The sequence below is a fragment of the Pteropus vampyrus genome, unplaced genomic scaffold (assembly GCF_000151845.1).
Source record: "Pteropus vampyrus isolate Shadow unplaced genomic scaffold, Pvam_2.0 Scaffold10, whole genome shotgun sequence".
NCBI classification, from domain to species: domain Eukaryota; kingdom Metazoa; phylum Chordata; class Mammalia; order Chiroptera; family Pteropodidae; genus Pteropus; species Pteropus vampyrus.
Window position 1 is genome coordinate 12,907,523 of NW_011888791.1, and position 14,376 is coordinate 12,921,898.

Genomic DNA, 14,376 nt, shown 5'->3' on the forward strand with positions numbered 1-14,376 from the left:
AAATGCTACCACAAAAGAGTGAAAGTTCCTCCATTCCCACCTGGTATCTTCTGGGAATTTCTTATATACACATACAAACCTATTCTCTCTATTTTTCAAAAATGTACACATAGGATAATACTGTTTCGCAGCTTGCTTTTTTTGTCACTCAAAAGTACATCACAAACCCCTTCTGGTTCAATATATACAGATCTGACTCATATTTAATGGCTTGATGTCACTCATGTTCAGTGACATGGATCTACTATTATCTATTTTACCAGTCCCTTAACTGATGGACCTTTAGAATGACTTTTTTATTTTTCTATTATAGGTAATACTGAAATGAATATCCTTTCATATGTAATATAAACATCCTTTGTGTATAAAATACAAATATAATATATACTGTATGTATTTTCTAGCACTTACGCAAATATTTCTGTAGGCTTCATTCCTGGGTAAAAGAGAATGTCCAACCCTTCCACCTTTTTCTCTATGTGACAAATTTCTAACAATTTTAATTGTTAACCAAAAAATGACTTCAGTTTTAAAATGTGCTGAATACATTCAGCCTCTCTCTATATATTCAATATATGTATTCATATGTATATTCAATATAATATATATTATTTAATATGTAGATATTCAGTATGATACAGAGAACACACTGTATTAGGACTTGGTGAACTTTAGGACCGAAAAGATTTCTTGGCCTGCTTGCCTGGAGATCGCAGTAACCCCTTGTAGACTTCTCATTTTCATTGTTTTTCAAAAATTTTCTGGACTGTTTTCTTTAATGGTAACTAAATAGAATAATCCTCTTTGTAAAAGCATATCTGGAGCCAGTGGAAAGGATCTCCATGACTTCGCAACCATTTCTACCACCAGCCCAAGCTCTCTCTATTCCGCAACTTCCCACCTCTTCAGGCGGAGTCACCGCACAGCGGGGATTAAACACCAAAAGATCAACTTTTTCCTTCAATCTTAGTAGCAAGCCTTTGACCAAATCTGTAATTACGGACTGACTGGGAACTCGTTATAGCATGCTGTCTCCAGGGTATGAGCTGCTGCAATGGGGTTGGTATCAGTGCACACGTACAGCGCTTGAGGACCTATCACAGAGGCTGGGAACACAAATCCCACTCCAAACCCTGAATCTACTTCAATGCATATTTCCACTTCCTTGAGCTCAGCCACCTCCACCTCAAGAACGTCCTGCAGCAGGAATAGATCCTCCACAGGCTCTACACACCGTTGAAAGCGCCGGGGTCCACCTGCCTGGCAGCAGCATGGAGAAGCTCAGCCTCAGCATGTTCCTCTTCTCTGTCCCATCTTTTTCTCATTTTTTGGATTTTAATAAGAGTCTATTTGTGCTAAACTGATGACATATGTCGGGGAGGAAGATCTCAAATGCTCTGGAGAATGTTTTTGCAGCTTTTTTTTTTATGCATTTGACATTAAGGAGGGAATGTAAGGAGCATTACATGGAGGTGGGAGGAAGCACGGGGCAACTGAATTACAGGACAGTTAACACGATTACTTGCTCTCCTGAGGATTAACACCCGCTTTGAGGGGTATTACTTCTGGAGTTTCAAAGGTGTATTAACCTGGATGCACAAGAACTAGGGCTTAAAACCTTTTACTTATGAAGCTACAGTCCTGAGGTGTGATTAACCACCATGACCTGCCCACTTAGGAATTATGATAAGATCACCCTGTGAGGCTACTTGCCATAGAACTCCTTTTTTTCTTCCATGGTTCCCCTTTTTTGAAGGATGCATTGATGACCAACCCTTTGATCGGATGGTGTGGTCTCACAGTGCTAGGAAGGCTCATTCCTAGGAAGTCTCAGTATTGACATCGTCTTATTGACCATTGAGGATGGGGTAATGGGATCTAAGTTGAAGCCAAATTTTCCCCTAAGGGAAGGGAAGGGAAGGGAAAGTCAGCCAGGTCTTATAGCCTGTGAAAAAACACAATGAATCCTTTCTACCAAGACATATCTTCTTAAGCCCTGCCTTTTTCCTCTTTGAGATTTGATGCCAATTAGGAGGCTCCTGTTTTTTGCTGTCTCACCCCACTTTGACTAGTTTTAATTCATGTTGATCCCTATAAGCATTTGACTGTCTCCATCAACTAGTTCCCTCATAACTTTTTCAGAAAACGAATGTCATCTGGCTGATATTTGCTTAGTGACTCCATGCTATTTAATTTATGGGACAGAGGTAGTGATTTCTTTTGAAGATAAAGTAATTAAGTGGGAAAATTTATAAAACTAAATTTAATACATTTTATTTTTCATACATGTCTGAAGTGTAAATCTGTGGAAATTTCACTTGTACGGCCAAGTGGACATAACTGTCCTAACACTGTATGCTTCAAGAACTCTTTTGATGATAGAATTTTGATTAAAGTGCACTGGAAGATGAAAAATAAAAAAAACTGGCCACTCTGGACAGTTAACCTCCTGTCTGCTCTTTGGGCATAAATTTAAAGATCATTCATGATCCTCCTCAGAATGTAGGCGAAGCTTTTCTATTTTCTAGCAGATACAACCAATACTTTTATTTTAAAATAAATTTTAGTAAAACCATCACTCCTTTGAGAAATATTTTCTTCAAGCCCAAAGGCACACAAAAAGTATCATGGTGGCATTAATAAGTTTGCTATTTTGAAGTTGCCAAATGGAGGCTTCAGAATTAATTTTAAGGAGTGAGCCCCGGTTATTAGCAGACACACATCTGCTCCTAAAACTGCTGTAAGTTCCACCATTATAAAACCTGAGACTGCTCTGGCGAGAGCCTTGGTAGACCCCCTTTAGATCTGTGACTGCCCCAGAATTGACTCACTGAACTCGGCTCTGATTAAATAGACCCCAAAGTGTCAGCTCATACTCTTCTGTCAATTGCCTTGAGTGAGCGTGCCTGATCTATCAGAGGAAGTGTGCAGTCTCCGGTTCATGCAGCATCGTCCCACTTTCTGGTCTTTATTACCTTCTATACAGATACAAATCATTCTTTCATTTTTCATTTGCTTTCAGTTGCCCTTATAATAAAGAATGGCCCCTCCCTAGAAAGCCAACTTTCCTATGGAAAAAATAAACACTGAGGATATTATGCAAATCAAAGAAATATATTTAAGGATACATATCCTTATTTCCTTCAGAATACTTTTTTGGATGGCCTCTTTCATTGAACAAAAAGAAAACTAAATTTAGGCATGGTGAGGATGGTGATAAAAAATAGCAAGACCATGTAGCTTGGATTATTGATGCCAAAGCTGTGGGGACACCACATGGAGCTTGTTTTTGCCTCTTTCCTACCACTGCTCCCTGAAAGAGACAATCTGGGACCCCTGTGAGGACAATGCACCAGGCAATGTTGCTGCATTTGCTTCCTGCTGGGCTCCAGTACAGGGCAGGAACCAGCAGTCCAACTGCTAGACAAGAATGTTATCCTTAACAGCACTCATTAGTCATTTATTTCTTCCTCGCGTAGCTGAGCACTTAATGATTTGAATCTTGGGAGGGAGCAGAGGAATAGTTCACTGCTGGATGATCCATCTTGACTTCAGAAGTTGCCATTGTTTTTCATTACACTCAAGTGTTATCATTAGGTTGTGAGCAAAGCCAATTTTCTTAATCATCCCCAATCTCCCCAACCTTTCTTCACTAGAATAATATCATCAACACAAATTGGGCATCTGAGGTTTAGCTGAATTAGTAACACCTCAAAGATCATTTATAGCTGCAGCTATCAGCTTCCAATTTCATCTAATTAGAGAACAAGATTATTTCTCTAAATCCTTACTAATATTTGGAGTTGAAAAACAATGAACCAATCCTGACAAGGAAAATAAGTGAGTTTCATAAAGCCACCACTATTTTGTTCCCTCTTTAATAACCTGACCACTATGCTCACGCAAACCTAAGTGTCAAGAACAGAATATATGAGCATCTGCCACAACAATCATTAGCCAAGAAACCTCCAAAGAAATTCCCCTGAATCTTCAGAAGCATTTTATCTCTGGGGCCACCCATCCACATTGCTACTGCTTTTATGCTTAAATTCTTAAACACTCAGGAACAGAGACAAATCTTGCTTGGTCCCTTATCATGAGAGTACTTAAGTATTTCTCCCAGTAAATTACAGTTGGTTCCCCAAAGATGTTATTTCTCAAAGATGCTATGAAGCATTTTTTAAAGAATGGTCAGCAATATTTCATGGGGAAACAGCAATCTGACTAAGCCTGCTCTAGCTTGGTAAATGACAACTTTTTTCATCTGAGACACATCTATAGATATGTGTGTCTTGAGCACAGAGAGAGATATTAAAGGAATCATAAAACTGCAGACAAAATGTTGGTGAGTGTGCTCCGTAAGAAACAAAATGGGAAATAATATAGCAAAGGCTCAGAACAGGGACTAGAGAATGGAGACAGCTGAATGAAGAGAGGGAACACGAATAGAAAAAAAAAAAAAAAAAAAAAAAAGGTAAAAGGTGGAAGAAACCCTGCTGAAGTCAGCTTGACAAATGGTGTGTGACCACTTCCGTACTCCATGAGGAGACGTGGTAGGTCAGCACTTGGGGTGATTAAGTGTCCTGTGAATGTACCTGGCTTTGTCCCAAAACTCTAATGTACAGTAACCCTGGCAGGGTCATACTATACCTCGGCTTACTTGCCAAAATTATTTTGAAAGGCAAAGGGAGAGGTTATTTTGGGAAAGGAGTAGGAAAAGCGCTGTCCTATGGGATATCGAGGAATTCTGATTTTCATCTCCTTCAACAGAAGAAGTTTAGACAGGGTCCCTTAACATTCGTCCTCAGCAAAATTAAATTTTTCACCCACTCCTGTCATTTGCAATGAAAGGGATACAACGGGCAGAGTTTGCAAGTTTCTTTCTGGGAAATTAAAAATGCCTAGTAATATAAGTTAATTATTCACTATGAGATGTGCAAACTTACATTTTCTAGAAATCTAGGAAAAAACTAGACCCCCTCGATTTTCTGAGGCCCCACAGTACAGCTTATTAAGGCAAATGTCAGCAAAAGAAAGAGGCCTGTCCATAGTTTTTCCTTTCTCCATAAGTGCAAATAGCACCCTAGTGGGAGTCTGGAGATCTGTTTATTTTTCAACTAACAAAGGTGAAGGCTATTAGTGGTGGAGTCAGATCTGAGCTCCATTGTGTGGAATTCTTATGTCCCAAGCTTGTTCTCTGACCTCTAAACCACACATCAGTCAGTCCTTTGCACTGTGATTAATTACTAAATGTATATTTCTCAACCTTCACAGATATTTGAGATGTGCTGAGATGCCAAAGAACAAGGCAAGGGGTCCCACTTTTTGGCTGGTGGGCTGCCTGCCTTGTCTGAAGCCATCCCTAACTTGGTGGAGCTGAGGACCCTTTTAATAGCTAATATTTCTTAAGCACCTAACTATGTGCCAAACAGTGCTCTGAACATTGCATGTGAATTAACTCATGTGTTACTCATAGCTACTTTGAAAAGTAGTTACCGCATGTTACAGATGAGGAAACTGACCCCTAGAGAGGTTAAATGGCCAAGGCCTCACCACAAGTGGATGGAGAATGCCGAAGTGTGAACTGTGATTCCAAATTGTTCTGCCCTCTGGGACACCAAGCCATCATGTGCCTGCATTCCCTCTCCTTTTTTAAGCCTGCTGACATTTTTATTTAAGGTTGTAGCCCCCCATGCTTGGTTAAAAAAAGAAAAAGTTCTAGTGTATTTTATTATAGACATCTTCTACTAAATTTGTAATTTCTTTCAAGTGTCATCACCCAAAGGCACACAAAAAGTATCATGGTGGCATTAATAAGATTGCTATTTTGAAGTTGCCAAATGGAGGCTTCAGAATTAATTTTAAGGAGTGAGCCCCGGTTATTAGCAGACACACATCTGCTCCTAAAACTGCTGTAAGTTCCACCATTATAAAACCTGAGACTGCTCTGGCGAGAGCCTTGGTAGACCCCCTTTAGATCTGTGACTGCCCCAGAATTGACTCACTGAACTCGGCTCTGATTAAATAGACCACAAAGTGTCAGCTCATACTCTTCTGTCAATTGCCTTGAGTGAGCGTGCCTGATCTACCAGAGGAAGTGTGCAGTCTCCGGTTCATGCAGCATCGTCACACTTTCTGGTCTTTATTACCTTCTATACAGATACAAATCATTCTTTCATTTTTCATTTCTTTCAGTTGCCCTTATAATAAAGAATGGCCCCTCCCTAGGAAGCCAACTTTCCTATGGAAAAAATAAACACTGAGGATATTATGCAAATCAAAGAAACATATTTAAGGATACATATCCTTATTTCCTTCAGAATACTTTTTTGGATGGCCTCTTTCATTGAACAAAAAGAAAACTAAATTTAGGCATGGTGAGGATGGTGATAAAAAATAGCAAGACCATGTAGCTTGGATTATTGATGCCAAAGCTGTGGGGACACCACATGGAGCTTGTTTTTGCCTCTTTCCTACCACTGCTCCCTGAAAGAGACAATCTGGGACCCCTGTGAGGACAATGCACCAGGCAATGTTGCTGCATTTGCTTCCTGCTGGGCTCCAGTACAGGGCAGGAACCAGCAGTCCAACTGCTAGACAAGAATGTTATCCTTAACAGCACTCATTAGTCATTTATTTCTTCCTCGCGTAGCTGAGCACTTAATGATTTGAATCTTGGGAGGGAGCAGAGGAATAGTTCACTGCTGGATGATCCATCTTGACTTCAGAAGTTGCCATTGTTTTTCATTACACTCAAGTGTTATCATTAGGTTGTGAGCAAAGCCAATTTTCTTAATCATCCCCAATCTCCCCAACCTTTCTTCACTAGAATAATATCATCAACACAAATTGGGCATCTGAGGTTTAGCTGAATTAGTAACACCTCAAAGATCATTTATAGCTGCAGCTATCAGCTTCCAATTTCATCTAATTAGAGAACAAGATTATTTCTCTAAATCCTTACTAATATTTGGAGTTGAAAAACAATGAACCAATCCTGACAAGGAAAATAAGTGAGTTTCATAAAGCCACCACTATTTTGTTCCCTCTTTAATAACCTGACCACTATGCTCACGCAAACCTAAGTGTCAAGAACAGAATATATGAGCATCTGCCACAACAATCATTAGCCAAGAAACCTCCAAAGAAATTCCCCTGAATCTTCAGAAGCATTTTATCTCTGGGGCCACCCATCCACATTGCTACTGCTTTTATGCTTAAATTCTTAAACACTCAGGAACAGAGACAAATCTTGCTTGGTCCCTTATCATGAGAGTACTTAAGTATTTCTCCCAGTAAATTACAGTTGGTTCCCCAAAGATGTTATTTCTCAAAGATGCTATGAAGCATTTTTTAAAGAATGGTCAGCAATATTTCATGGGGAAACAGCAATCTGACTAAGCCTGCTCTAGCTTGGTAAATGACAACTTTTTTCATCTGAGACACATCTATAGATATGTGTGTCTTGAGCACAGAGAGAGATATTAAAGGAATCATAAAACTGCAGACAAAATGTTGGTGAGTGTGCTCCGTAAGAAACAAAATGGGAAATAATATAGCAAAGGCTCAGAACAGGGACTAGAGAATGGAGACAGCTGAATGAAGAGAGGGAACACGAATAGAAAAAAAGACAGAAAAAAGAGAAAGGTTAAAAGGTGGAAGAAACCCTGCTGAAGTCAGCTTGACAAATGGTGTGTGACCACTTCCGTACTCCATGAGGAGACGTGGTAGGTCAGCACTTGGGGTGATTAAGTGTCCTGTGAATGTACCTGGCTTTGTCCCAAAACTCTAATGTACAGTAACCCTGGCAGGGTCATACTATATACCTCGGCTTACTTGCCAAAATTATTTTGAAAGGCAAAGGAAGAGGTTATTTTGGGAAAGGAGTAGGAAAAGCGCTGTCCTATGGGATATCGAGGAATTCTGATTTTCATCTCCTTCAACAGAAGAAGTTTAGACAGGGTCCCTTAACATTCGTCCTCAGCAAAATTAAATTTTTCACCCACTCCTGTCATTTGCAATGAAAGGGATACAACGGGCAGAGTTTGCAAGTTTCTTTCTGGGAAATTAAAAATGCCTAGTAATATAAGTTAATTATTCACTATGAGATGTGCAAACTTACATTTTCTAGAAATCTAGGAAAAAACTAGACCCCCTCGATTTTCTGAGGACCCACAGTACAGCTTATTAAGGCAAATGTCAGCAAAAGAAAGAGGCCTGTCTGTAGTTTTTCCTTTCTCCATAAGTGCAAATAGCACCCTAGTGGGAGTCTGGAGATCTGTTTATTTTTCAACTAACAAAGGTGAAGGCTATTAGTGGTGGAGTCAGATCTGAGCTCCATTGTGTGGAATTCTTATGTCCCAAGCTTGTTCTCTGACCTCTAAACCACACATCAGTCAGTCCTTTGCACTGTGATTAATTACTAAATGTATATTTCTCAACCTTCACAGATATTTGAGATGTGCTGAGATGCCAAAGAACAAGGCAAGGGGTCCCACTTTTTGGCTGGTGGGCTGCCTGCCTTGTCTGAAGCCATCCCTAACTTGGTGGAGCTGAGGACCCTTTTAATAGCTAATATTTATTAAGCACCTAACTATGTGCCAAACAGTGCTCTGAACATTGCATGTGAATTAACTCATGTGTTACTCATAGCTACTTTGAAAAGTAGTTACCTCATGTTACAGATGAGCAAACTGACCCCTAGAGAGGTTAAATGGCCAAGGTCTCACCACAAGTGGATGGAGAATGCCGAAGTGTGAACTGTGGTTCCAAATTGTTCTGCCCTCTGGGACACCAAGCCATCATGTGCCTGCATTCCCTCTCCTTTTTTAAGCCTGCTGACATTTTTATTTAAGGTTGTAGCCCCCCATGCTTGGTTAAAAAAAGAAAAAGTTCTAGTGTATTTTATTATAGACATCTTCTACTAAATTTGTAATTTCTTTCAAGTGTCATCATGTCTTTCCAGTATTTTACGATGCTTTTCACTTAAAAAAAAAAAACGAAAAACCTCAGGTTGTATATGGTCCTCCTCCTTCCTATCACAGCCTGCAATCAAAAGTAACCCGAGAGATAACCAGGGTTAAGGGTTTGGAGTGTGTGTGTGTGTGTGTGTGTGTGTGTGTGTGTGTGTGCGCACGTGTGCACGCACGCATGTGCACCCACGCACCCTTCTATGTAGTTATCATATTGAATCTGTGTACTATATGTATTAATTTAAATACACCCACACACCTTTTTAACATAAAGCGATTATACCCAAGATGCATTTCTATACCTTACTATCTTGAGTGAACAATGGATCTTGAAGCTCTTTCAATGCCTAGGCATATAGATATATCTTTCTTCTAACAGTAGTCAGTCAAATACCATCTTCTCCAAGGCTATCCCTTACCTTCATGTATAAAATAGCACCCCAGCTACCTCTGTCATTCTTGTTCCTTACTTTGTTTTATTTTATTCTCAGGTTTTATCAACTTCAGACATATATTTATTTGTTTATTGTCTATCTCCCTCCACTAAAAGATAGCTTTATAAGAACAGGATCTTGTTTTTATTGTTGTTTTGTTTTGTTTTTTTTATTGTTATAAGCCCAGCCCTGTGGAGCAGTATTGGCATGTAGGAGGCACTAAGACATATTTTTTGAATAAATGAATGCTGTGAGATACTCTTCAAAAAGACTTTAGCAATTTACATAATCACAATAGTGTATGTGTGCCCATTGACCCACGTCCTTGCTAACACTGGACATTATGAGACTTTTAAATTTTTGTTAACCCGATGGATCATTGATTATAATCTACATTCCCTGAAAATTTCTCGAGTAAATTACCTGGTCAACTACTATCCCCTTAGATTTCATCTGACCTATATGTAGGAACTCTTTATCCAGCTGAGCACTGAATCTTTGTATGTTATGTACTGGAAACATTTCGTCCTATTCTGCCACTGTGCGCCACTGGTTAGGCACAGAAGCTTTGGTTGGCTTCTCAGGGATTCCCACTCCTGGGTGAAAACCGGAAGTTCTATGGCCTTAACGTCACCACAAACTGACTCATTCCAGACGACCTGGGCCTTCTAGAACCATTTGGTAGGCAGCTACCATTCACAGAACCCTGCCCTGAATAAGGAAGACTCCCAGGCTTGTGCTTCCTCTAAGGCCTTGCCAGAAAGCACGAGGTCGAATTAGCTGCTGTCCAGTTCCCGTCAAGAAAAACATTTAAAGAATATTGTTGAAGGACATGCTACCTATCCAGGCCTTTATAAGTTCTATCCAACCTAATTATCTGAGAGCTGGATTCTTGGCCTCTGCTCTCTTGGAGTCACACTAGCTGACTAGCTGACTCCACTTATCCAGTTTACTGGGTAACAGATGTTTCCCATCCCTTTGAAAATGCACCAAGGAAAGCCCACCGCCAAATCTGGGTTATTTGCTTGCCAAGATTCAACTTGTTTTATTCTCAAATCTATTTATCCTAGTTAATTTTGTTACTGTAATTTATAATTTGGTTAAATATTATATAAAGTGATCAAAATGTGGAATTAGTTGTTTCTGTAAAAATTTGGCTGATTGCTTTGCATACACTCAGTAAATTAGGTGCTAAAAATGGCTGTTGCACTGGATTTATATCAAACTACTGTGAAAAATTGGGAATTTCTAAAAATATAGAAATTTAGAATTATTCCTCATTCAGATTGTATTGTAAAAAAAAAAAAGGTTCTTATAGCTAAATGATGGCAACTTTTGATATAATAAAATGAATATCCTGTGCATCAGTTTTTAATGATTCCCTATGAAGGGGTTCAGAACAGGCCTCCCCAAGATGTGCCACTTTAGCATGTGAATTACTCTGAGCTGAAGGGAATTAAGACCTTGTAGGCTTACAAGAAACTTTTACCTCTCCTTTAAAGAATTTAAATTAGAGACCTTGCCTACAATAAGGGTTATCACCAAAAATAACTTTTTATGACCTATTTATAGGGCAAGACAAACATCTAATTACTAAACATCTGCCCTCCTTATCATCCTACAAATGGCCTTCCTCCCCTCTGAAGCTTCATCCTTACCCCGTCCTTAGCTCAGGATGCTGTATATACCTTGTTTTGTCCGTCTTTTATCCTCTCATGTTTATAAGGTCTCTGACTTGTTCATGTGTATGAAATTGCCATACATACTTATATAATTAAATTTGGTTATTTTCTCTCGTTAATCTGTCTCATGTTGATTTGATTATTAGACCAGCCGCAAGAACCTAGATGAAAATTTCTTCTTCCCCACACCTACCTTAATACACTTTTCTAGTAGCTGTCTCTAGTCTGAAGATGGCAGCAGCAGCCAGTGGAAGCTTAGGATTGCAGGTATCAGACCCACCCTAGATCTACTGACTTAGGATCTGTATTTGAGCAAGTTCTTCAAGTGATTGTAGGTACATTGACCTTGAAAAACACCAGAGTATTCTCTTCTGATTTTATAGGAGACATTAAAATAAATTTGTGTAGTTGAGGAATTTTCTGCATGTTACTCACCCCATGTCCAAGCTGTCTTTTAAATTTCGTGCTAGGGAAAGCTTTGCTTTGTAGAAGTGATAGTTTTTTCCTCAGGGACAATAATAATTATAATATCAATCTTACTTTCCTTTTTGCTTTGGCCACAAGGAAGCTCATAAACAGTGTTTTTATTCTGTCATGTCATCTATTCTTATTGTCATGTCATGTCTTCCTATTTTAATTTGTATTTCCCCTAATGTGATACTTTTTCTTCATGATTTATCATTTCATTGTATATGTTTCTTGAAATTTATTTACTTTTTTTTCCTTAATATAATTTACTCCTCAGTCTAACACTGAAGAACTGAATTTAATCTGATCTCCATGTGCCTTCCTGATTTCTTCTCCTGCTCCCCACATGCATGAACATCATCTTCTAGCCCAATTATCAACCCCTTTCCATTACCCATTATTCTCTTCTTTTTTCCTTGAATATTCTTTTGACCTCTCAAAGTTTAGTCCAAATTATACCTTCTTTTTAAAAAAATTTTCCTGGTCATCCTGGAGCAAACTTATTTTTCCCTCTAGACTCCAAAAAGCACTCCGTTCGTACCACCAAAAAACAGAGATTCGAGTTAAGCCTCATCATGTCTGTTTGCATACATGACTTGCCAAAGTACTTTGAGAGGAAAGAACATGTATCATTCGGGTTCTCTAAAGCACTCATCGCATAGGAAACACTATATTAATGAATGAAGAAATAAATATGTAATAGAATGAATTAACTATATATGATGAGAGTTTCATATGGTTTAATCTCTAAAAAAGAAAAAAAGCAATTGACACAGGTAGCCAATCCGGTCAGTAAAATAACCCAATATTTTTACATTTTCTGCTTTATTTATCGTTCAAAGAAATTTATAACCCATGATTTGGTCGGGCATCTGAAAAGTTTATTCAAAATACATAGGACAGCAGATATGTATGTTGTGAACTTTAAGTCAAGCCAAGAAGGTGCTGGGATATGCAGTAGAGTGGGTCAGATGTCTGCATATAGAATTTAGATGGATGATAAAAGATATTTTCATTTTTACCCAAATCACACTGCTCACTGGGGTTTTTGGAACCATTTCTAAAGACTCACAGGCCTTTAGCCAAGCCTTTTAGGGCCAAAAGCTCCCCATGAGCCATCTCACAAGGATCTACAAGGGAACAAGGTAACATTGACTTTGGTGACTGAGAGACAGTGCAACACAGCAGTAGACAGACAGCCTGGCACACAGCCAGCCAAGAAAATTAAACATCTGTGTGTGAGCCAAAACATCCCCCTGACCTTGAGCTGAAGGGATGAGCTTCTGGCAGGGACCATTAAAAGGCTCCGACTCCCTAAGCAGAGAATGAACTTCACATTCAAGTGCAGGGGAATGGCCCATGTCACATTCACCAGCCTGGGACACAGCAGTAATTAACAAAGTCAACTTTGTTAATTAGGAGACAAAGAGGACAATAAAGTTTATCAATTCTCTCACCTTCTATTGAGATAAGTACTGTCTGACAGAAATAGAATGCAAGTTACAAACTTAATTTAAATTTTTCTGGTAGTCACATGAAAAAGTTAAAAAGAAACAGTTAAGATTAATTTTAATAATATGCTCTTAATAATAATAAGCTATATTTAACCCAATATACCTAAATTACATTTCAATATGCAATCAATATTTTTAAAATTATTAATAAGTTATGTTATATCCGTTTTGCATACTAAGTCTTTGAAATCCACATTTCAGTTTGACCAACCACATTTCAAGTGCTCAGTAGGCACATGTGGCAAGTGGTTACAATGCTGGACTGTGCAGACTTTAGAAAATGAAAATACAAAAGCGGTAAGTTAAGCATCTATAAGTAATAAGGGTTCTGGCAGTTCCTGTGTTGCTTAGAGAGGTCATATGTGAATTGTTTCCATGTGGAGTGAGAAAGAAAGGCTAGAGTGTACTGAACATCAAGGGAACAGAATGATATCCCGTGTGGTAGAAAGCAAAGAGGAATGTCACTCATGAGCCATTTAGGACAGGATTCTTTTAACGCTGAATTATTAACTGGTAATTATTAAACATCTTTTATATTCCCCCCTCCAATTTCCCACTCTTCATCTTTTTTTCTTTCATGGTTGCCATTGACAACAATTCAAGAAGAACCAGCTCTTGACCCCTAAGAATGAGGAAGTTCTACAGATAAAACATATCAGATGGTTAGATTAAAGGATACTGCTAGTGGGGAAAAAAAAGTACTTTGGGGAAAAAAGTCCTTCTATTCAACCAAATTCAAAATAATGTTTCTACAAAAATGATTATTCCCACCCCCTTGTCTTTTATTTTTTTTCTCTAGGAAGTTTTGAATTGACAAATTTTCCAAAAGATTTGTAAATGTTTTTAGCTAGGTTCAGAACATGTTTCACCACATGGCTTGTTGGAGTCAAAAGCAGTGAAGTGTGGTTCTTACAAAGGAACTCAGTTCCCCTCATTTTGCTTGGCACGGGCCACTGTTTTTTGCCTCTACAGCCCCCCAGGATAAAGCCAAGATAAACTCCCCACTAAGTCTCACTCTGCCGTGGTTCTTCATCTACACTTACGACAGTGCCACACATCTCAAAATTGCCATGGGCCTTATTAGCAAGTTGTTATCTAGCAGGACATCTGGAATTAGTAAGAGAAGGCACCACTTACAACAATCGCTTTTAAACTTTTTTTTTTTACCTCAACCCACAGTACAAAATAATTTTTATATCATCAACCTGCACACGCATATGTAAAATACACAAAACATACAATAACTATATCAAGAGGATCATGAAACAATACTTTATTGCCCCTGATGCTCTCTGAAATGTCAATC

At 38.7% G+C, this 14,376-nt stretch overlaps 1 pseudogene; it reads right to left on the reverse strand.

Annotated features, from left to right (window-relative positions):
* Nucleotides 1–654: 654 nt before the first annotated feature.
* LOC105303476 overlaps nt 655–14,376 on the reverse strand; it is a 17,785-nt pseudogene continuing 4,063 nt past the window's right edge.